We start from the raw sequence: 9,246 nt of genomic DNA, 5'->3' as shown, positions 1-9,246 counted from the left end.
TATGTTTGCTTCTCTCATGTGCAATGAGATTCTTAGCAAGGTTTATAGCAGAAACATTGACTATCATCAAAGTCCCAACTACACACTCTTCGTTGCATAACTCCTTCACCAAATTCAGCAACCATGTAGCTTGACGCTCACACATAGACGCTGCAATGAACTCGGTCTCGCAAGAAGAGAGCGCCATGACGAGTTCCTTCTTAGAACACCAAGAGATTGATGTTTCTTCGTACATAAACATGTATCCAATGGTGAATTTTATGTCATCTTTATCTCCACACCAGTTTAAGTCGGTATAACTGAGTAGTTTGAACCTTCTACCTTTATTTGTTGTGGTAAATATAATTTCGCTGCCGCACCACTCTCATCCATGTGCCACCAACCACACGCGGTTTCCAAAAATGTATCGCCCTCTCTGTTGTGCCTCGTTCCCGTTCCCTCATCCCGTGTTCTTCCTTCATGCACGTCATGTCTGATTCCAAAAGCAGCGACACCGCCAACAACAACCATCATACGACCTTTGTAAATGGTGTTTCTGGCCATCCCAAGATCACGCCTCCTTCATAGGTCGGTTCCAAAATGGATTTCCATCCAGTTCTTGTTGTTTCCAACATTAGGAACCATATTCCCATGTTTTCTAGAGATAGAGAAGGACCAATATGGCACTCGGGCTGAACTTTTTCGCATCCATGCTTGTTCCCATCAGGTTCTACATTACAATGTTCCTCCTAAAGGCAAGGCACCATCGGCCCCTATTACCGATGCCGAGCATGAACTATATACCACTCTCGATTCCACTATTCTTCAGTGGATTTTTTACACTTATTTGCTCACCACTACAATGGAACCCGACTCCACTACAATGGAGGCATGAAAATGTTTGACTGATATTTTCCAAGATAATGCTTGTTTTTAATGTATGTTAATACCAAAATTTGTTTTAAATTAATCCATAACCAAAATTTATTTGTTTTAAATTAATCCGTAAATAAATTCGTTCTAAATTAACTCATAACTAAAATATCATATTAAAAAAACTAATAACCGGTTTCAAATTAAAATAAAAAATATATTTACTTTCACGAAATAATACTCTACTTAAATCCCAAACTAGATTCAATTTCTATCTCACTACCTCTTTTAAAACTAATCACAACCTGTTTTTAATTATCCAAACATAATCCGCAATAAGAAAAACGACAAATATTTTTTCGTTTAATTCAAGAATGTTACAAGTTTTTACCTTTTTTCTTTTAATGCTAAAAAAATATCAAAAAAAAATACAAAAATATGTTATTTTATAATTAAGGTTTTTATTAGGATAGCCTTTTATGATTAGGGTTAATTTTTAGATATAATTAGTGTTAAGATAATAATCACGAGGATTAATTAGGGTTTAATTATAATGCTAATATTTCTCTTACTGTTTGATTTTGTTTAATCATTGGTCGGTAAAAAAATAATTATGTATATATAACATTTAATTTAATTTTAATTAAATTAATTATAACATTTTTACAATTATCAAATTAATTAAAAAAAATTCCACACATTCAAACTATAGGTCATCTGCCCTTGTGCATTAAGGCATTTTCAAATCAAACACTTTATTCGCTCACGATGTGTTGAGAACCTTTTCAAGATCTAAAATCAAACAAACAAACAAATATTTTATAGAAGAACTAGGATTCTCTGATCTTTCATCTAATATGGAGGTATGTGAAAATTTTTATCCAAATACCCCTAATTTTAAAAAAAATCCAAAAATAACCCCGATTTCAAAAAATTCTCAAACTACCCCACTTTTAGGAGGACGCGCCAATCCAATTGGCGCATCCTCTTAAAATTAGAGAGGAGACGCCAATTGGATTGGTTATGGGACATGGTGCAGTCAATTCAATTGGAGTCTCCTCTCTAATTTTAAGAGGAGGAGGCGCCAATGCGCCTCCTCCTAAAAATGGGATAGTTTGGATTTTTTTTTAAAATCAGGGTTATTTTGGGTTTTTTTTTGAAATCAGGATTATTTTGGGATTTTTTTAAAAAACTGGGTTATTTTAGTAAAAAAATCGAGGTATGTAGGCATACAATCTTAGCACTCTATCGAGTATGATAATCAAAAAACATTTTCTATGTCCTCCAATATTAATCAAACTATCTTCTTCTAATAATAGCATTTTTATAATAAATAAATAGATGAGAAATATATGCAAACATTCCCTTTAGAAATACACACTAACCCTAGGATTAGAGGAGAATCTCATTGAGTACAATGGAAGTGAGGGGTGCCTAACACCTTCCCCTTGCTTAAACGACTCCCGAACCTTAGTCTCTCCCTTTAACTACAGATTTTATCATTATTTCCCTGTTTCTTAGGAACAAATAAAATATAGTGGCGACTCTGTATTTTTCCAGCTGCGACAACTGACGACTCTGTTGGGGAGTCTTAACCTTCCCTAAAGAGAGTTCATCCTAACCTCTAGTTCTAGGTTTTTTTCTCTCTCCTTTTTATGTTTTATTTTATAATTAAAATTGCACCTTATTATTATTTATTTATTTATTTTCGATTTTTTTATTTTATTTTTGATAATTATTGTATTATTGATTTTTCATGATTTTTAGTCTAAAAATTAAGGAAAATCAATATAAAATCAAAAAAAGTTAAAGGCTTTTTACTATTACATTTATCACATTATTTATTTTTATTTTTATTTATCAAAATCAAATTTTATTTCAATTTATTCACAAAGTCATGAATCCATCCATATTCATTGACACAACCTTTAAGAAATAGATAAAATCAGGTCAAATGAAATAATTCAAAAAATATTCAAATCTTATTTAATTTTTGACATATACTTATCTATAAATGAAATAAGTTTTCTACACTTTTTTCTATCCACAATTCACAAACTTAGCCCCTAAAAATTGTTGCTTTTCACATTGAAGAATAACTGCAACTAAACCATATGCCTCCACTCCATTAGCAAGACCTTGCAACAAATAACAAGCAAAAGAAGAAGAATTAAGAGAAAGTCAGGAGCAAAATACGTGAAAAAGAAGATATCAAAAATCAAAGATTTTGGCCTCTTTGCTAACCAGGTAAAACATCCTCCTTGTTGGTTGGTCCCTCACTCATGTTTATCCATTTATATTGTATAATGCTTGTGTTTAATTATGTATTTCAATGCATGTTAATATCAAATTGTTTTTTTTAAAAATTAATCCATAACCAAAATATATTTGTTTTAAATTAATCCATAACAAAAATTTATTTGTTTTAAATTAATCTGTAAATAAATTCGTTCTAAATTAACTCATAACTAAAATATCATATTAAAAAACTAATAATTGGTTTCAAATTAAAATAAAAAACACATTTACTTTCAAGAAATAATACTCTACTCAAATCACAAAGTAGATTCAATTTCTAACTCACTACATGTTTTAACACTAATCAGAACATGTTTCTAATTATCTAAACATAATTCGTAATAATAAAAATACCAAAATATTTTTTCGTTTAATTCAATAATATTACAAGTTTTTACCTTTTTCTTTTAAATCTAAAAAAATATCAACAAAAAATACAAAAATATGTTATTAGAATAACCTTTTATGATTAGAGTTAATTTTTAGATATAATTAGGGTTAAGACAATAATCATGAGGATTAATTAGGGTTTAATTACAATGTTAATATTTCTTTTGCTGCTTAATTTTGTTTAATCCTTGCTCAATAAAAAAATAGTTATGTATATATAATATTTAATTTAATGTTTAATTAAGTTAATTATAATATTTTTACAATGATCAAATTAATTAAAATCAACTCCACACATTTAAATTTTATGTCCTTTGCCCTTGTGCATTGAGGCATTTTCAAATCAAACACTTTCTCTGTCTCCGATGCGTTGAGAACCTTTTCAAGATCTAAAATCAAACAAACAAACAAATGTTTTTTAGAAGAGCTACGATACTCGGGTCCTTCACCTAATATGGGGGTACGTAGACATAGAGTCTTAACATTCTAGAGAGTACGATAATCAAAAAACATTTTTTGTGCCCTTCAGTATTAATCAAACTATTTTCTTCTAAATAATAGCATTTTCATAATAAATAAATAGATGAGAAATATAGGGAAACATTCCCTTTAGAAACATGCACTAACCTTAAGATTAGAAGAGGATCCCATTAAATACAATGGAAGTGAGGGGTGCCTACCACCTCCCCTTGCTTAACAGACTCCTAAACCCTAATCTCTTCATTTAACTATTGGTTTTATCATTATTTACATGTTCCTTAGGAACGAATAAAATATGGTGGCGACTCATTATTTTTCCAACTGCGACACACTCCTTATTTTTTATCAAGCACACTAAATGCACACTTTGGAATAAGCTATTATGGCTAAAATGACGAGCATTGGCTCTGATACTGCCATGCACACAACTCATCCACGATCATTTGATGATGTCTCCTAAAATGGAAACCGTTGCACTGACAACAACTCCCGTTCTCATAGCAATCAAGGTCGCGGTGTGGGACATTGTGATCATGGTGGCTCTCGACTCGGTGGCCCCCAAGGTGCTCCCAATGCCCCTCCCTCCTGGTGATCTCCTCCTTAGAAGTAGTAACTGTCGTACTTATCTTGGCAACCATGGGGTTAGATTCCGCCTATATGGGCTATGCCTCATTGCATGTATCACACTTCTCAATGGACGTGTCCCACCAGTCCTTTAAAGAAACAAGGCATCCTAGGACAATGTCCTCAAGCATATGCATCTACTACATCAACTCCAAAACATACAAACATTGAGACCGCTTTGCATACTATGTCTCTCCTTACTCCTGACAATAAGTGGTACATGGATACTAGCGCGACTTCTCACAAAACGGTATTACAAGGTAATCTTTCGTCTTATTCTATTATGAGTAATTTCAATAAGAAAGTTATTGTTGGAAGTGGCCATGGGATTCCAATTCACGACACCGGACACACAAAAATACCCACCTTTCACCAACCATTTGATTTAAACCATGTCATGCATACCCCCTCGAATTATTAAAAATTTAATTTTTGCACGACGAATCACTACTGACAATAATGTCTCTGTTTCCTTTTACACTTTTGGATTTTGTGTATCTGATTTTCATACAGGGTTTCCTCTCGTGAGATGTAACAACCTCATATATCTTTATTCATTCACCAGTCCCTCAGATTTTATCGGTCTTACTTCCAGTCTTTGGCACAGTCGCCTTGGTCATCCTTGGGTATGTGTTTTGCATTCCCTTCACAATAATAAGTTCATATATTGTGAACCTTTTAATTCTTGTGATGTTTGTGACTCTTGTGTTTTGGGAAAACATGTCAAATTGCCATTTTTTAATTTTCAAACTATAACATTGATTCCGTTTGATCTTTTACATAGTGATTTGTGGACGTCTCTGGTTTTAAGTTCCGATGGTCATAAATATTATGTATTATTTTTCAATGATTTCACAAGTTTCACGCGGACCTTTCCTATTAGTAAAAAATCTCAAGTATTTGAAACGTTTACATCACTTATAAACTTATTCACACACAATTTTTTCAAAATGTCAAATGTGTTCAATATGACAATGGTGTTGAATATAATAATGAGCTTTTTCACAAATATTGCAATGATAATGGCCTTGTTTTTTTTTCTTGTCCCCATACATCCTCACAAAATGGGAAAGCAGAATGAAAAATAAGAACCGTTAATAATATGATACAAACTATGTTAGCTCATTCTTTTGTTCCCTCATCCTTCTGGCATTATGCTCTTCAAATGGAAACTTATCTTTTAAATATTCTTCCCCATAAAACACATCAGAGTCAGTCACCGACACAACTCTTATATCACTGAGAACCCACATACACGCATATAAGAGTTTTTGGTTGTCTGTGTTATCCTTTATTTCCATCCCCTAATATTCACAAGTTATAACATCCCTCTACTTTATCATAGAGGCTACAAGTGTTTCGATTTATCAAGCAGAAAATTAATAACTTTGCGGCATGTTATCTTTGATGAAACCCAATTTCTATTTACCAAGATACATTCACCTTCCCAAAACTTCTATGAATTCTTAAATGATGAATTAGATCCTTACCTTGTACATCAATGGAAAAAGTCAAAATTTACAACCTGCTACAGATAACCAAGCAACACCGACAAACACCACCGACCGACCACCGTCACTAGTCAACTCACAACCACTATTTGATCCCTCCCCGGTCAGACCATAGCTCGCGGCCCCCCTCTCTCACAATCACCATCCCGACCGGATCTACCTCCACCTACACGGACCATCACCATCCGTAGCATGAAAGGTATTGTCAAACCTAACATGTCATTCACCCTTTCAGTTTCTTTACCTAATCCCACCATATCTCCCATTCCTAAAAACCATAAGCTAGCCTTATCTGACCCGAATTGAACATTCGTAATGCATTATGAATTTGATGCTATTATTAGAAATAAGACGTGGGATTTAGTTCCTTGACCTCGTGATGCTAATCTTATTCGTTGTATGTGAATTTTTTGGCACAAGAAAAATTCTAATGGATATTTTGAGCATTATAAGACTCGTCTTGTACGTGATGGCAGGTCACCGTTGCAGGTGTGGATTATGATAAGACTTTCATCCCCGTAGTGAAGTCTTCTACCATTAAGACAATACTCACCACTGCTTTCTCTAAATTTTGGTCCATTCATCAACTGGATGTACAAAATGTCTTCTTACATGGTGATCTTCATGAGAGTGTCTACATGCATCAGCCATTGGGTTTCCACAACCCTCATCATCTAGATTATGTCTGTCTCTTGAAGAGGTCACTTTATGGTCAAGCAAGCACCTCATGCATGATACCAACACTTTTCTTACTATGTCACCACCATTGGTTTCCGCCATAGCACATGAGACCACTCCCTCTTCATTTGACAGGGTTCTGAAATGGTCTACATTCTTCTATATATGGATCACATAAACCTCATTACTTCCACTCATGACCTTCATAAAACAATCATGTCACTCTTGGCCTCAGAGTTTGTGATGAAGGATTTACGCCCCCTGAGTTACTTTGCAAGTATTGTAGTATCTCGTCATCCTGATGGTATCATTCTAAATCAAATCACTTATGCCTCCGAGATCATTGAACGCGATGGCATGGTATCCTGCAAACTGCCAGCCACTCCAGTTGACACCAAGTAGAAACTTAGAATTTCCTTTAGAACTTCTTATGAGGATCCATCCCTGTATCATAGTCTTGTAGGGGCTTTACAATATCTCACCTTCACTCAACATGACATATCATATGCTATTCAACAAGTTTGTCTTCACATGCATGCACCTCAAAACACATGCTTACTATCAAGCGCATTTTGCGTTATGTTTAGGGCACCATACATTTCAGATTATACTTATCACCATCTCCCATTACAAAGATTATTTATTACACTGACGTTGATTAGAGCGGATGTCTTGACACCAGACGTTCACAATCTGACTACTGTGTTTTTCTTGGTGAAAACCTCATCTCTTGGTGTTTCAAAAGACAACCTACTTTCCCCTGTTCAAGTGTTGAGGATGAATATAAGGTGTTTCAAATATTGTCTCTAAATCGTGTTAGATTCACAATTTTCTTCTGGAGTTTCACTTTCCTCTTCCTCAGGCCACTTTGGTGTATTGTGACAATGTTAGTGTCATCTATCTATCTATTAATCCTATGCATTATCAGCGTACCAAACACATTGATATGGATATTCATTTTATTCGGGAAAAGGTAGCTCATGGCAAGTCATGTGTTCTTCATGTTCCCTCCTGACACCATATTCCAGACATCTTCATCAAAAGGCTTCCTCACATTCTCTTTGATTATTTTCAGATCAATCTAAATGTCTGTGAACCTTCCGCTTCGACAACGGGGATGTGATAAAATATTATATTTTGTTATAACTGTTTTCTTTTAACTATGTTGTATCATAATTAAATAGTGGGTTAAATATGCCAACATTCAATTTTAGTCACTCTAAAAATTTCCTTCAAAATATGGTCATCACAAACTTTTCCGTCTTTGAAATTGGTTCATCCCATTAGTTTCCACTGACAGAGACTTACATGGCATGCTATGTTGAATTTTTTAATAACATGGCATACATGTGGCAATGCCAGCGTGTCAAAAGATGCTGGCATGAATGCCACGTGTCAATTGTTTCCATTTTAAAAAATTTATATTAACACCATACCTAAACCCATAAATGGTAGCTAATCTGTATTCCTAGATAATCCCTAGTTAATTTAAACACACCACTTTATTAGTAATACAAACATTATCACAATACTTCGTGTCTGTAATGGAAATCACATGCTATTAGTTATGTTCACATTGGTTTCAGAACTCATACAAATGCAAGCACAAAACACAAACAACTTAACAACAAATGAAGTGAAACTATCTGGAGGTTATTTCCTTGAAACATTGCAAGAGAATAATTAGCATTTCCCTATCAATCATCATCATCCTTCATGTACTTCTTTTGCATTGTTGCAATTGTAGATTAATGAGTTAAAGGAATATCATAATTATTAAAAACTATAATACTGTTTCAAGGGAAGTGGTCAGAAAAAACAACAACATAGTTGAAGATTAATTAGTTTGTTAGTGTGAGGTACTAGCTCTTTTGTGCAGGAATGACAACAACAAGAGGAAGATCTAAAATCAAAAGAAGCCACGTCGTTCGATGTCAAAAGAAGGTTTGAATCTAGATATTTATCAAACTGCCTCCCTAACCAAAATGACTGCTTTTACTTTCCTTAATCCTCTTTTGATTTCTTAAACAATACTTTAAGGACGCTTTTCTAATATGTTTTGGAAGAAGCAACATGCAATTTTTAACGTCACTTTTATGTTTGAGTGATCCAATAATATGCTATGATGATCTCATTTTAAAAGTTTTGTTTGACTTAGGTGGGATGATGACGTTGTCTTCAAAAATCAAGTTCGTGGTGAAATCAAGTTGGCTAAGCGATTCATCAATGACACCATTAGGAATGATTTCCATAGAAAATTCCTGCACAAATACATGAAGTAGGTTACTTGGTAGTGGCTTCCTTATGTTAAAAGGTTATAAATAGTATTTTCATAAAAGAGATGGATATTGAATTATTCTTGTGTTAGCTAATAAGAACAATCTATGATGGTACAATCCTTGTATTGTTTTTT

Source organism: Lathyrus oleraceus, chromosome 1, assembly GCF_024323335.1.
Source record: "Lathyrus oleraceus cultivar Zhongwan6 chromosome 1, CAAS_Psat_ZW6_1.0, whole genome shotgun sequence".
Classification (NCBI taxonomy): domain Eukaryota; kingdom Viridiplantae; phylum Streptophyta; class Magnoliopsida; order Fabales; family Fabaceae; genus Lathyrus; species Lathyrus oleraceus.
Note: the sequence above shows the minus strand (reverse complement) of the source record.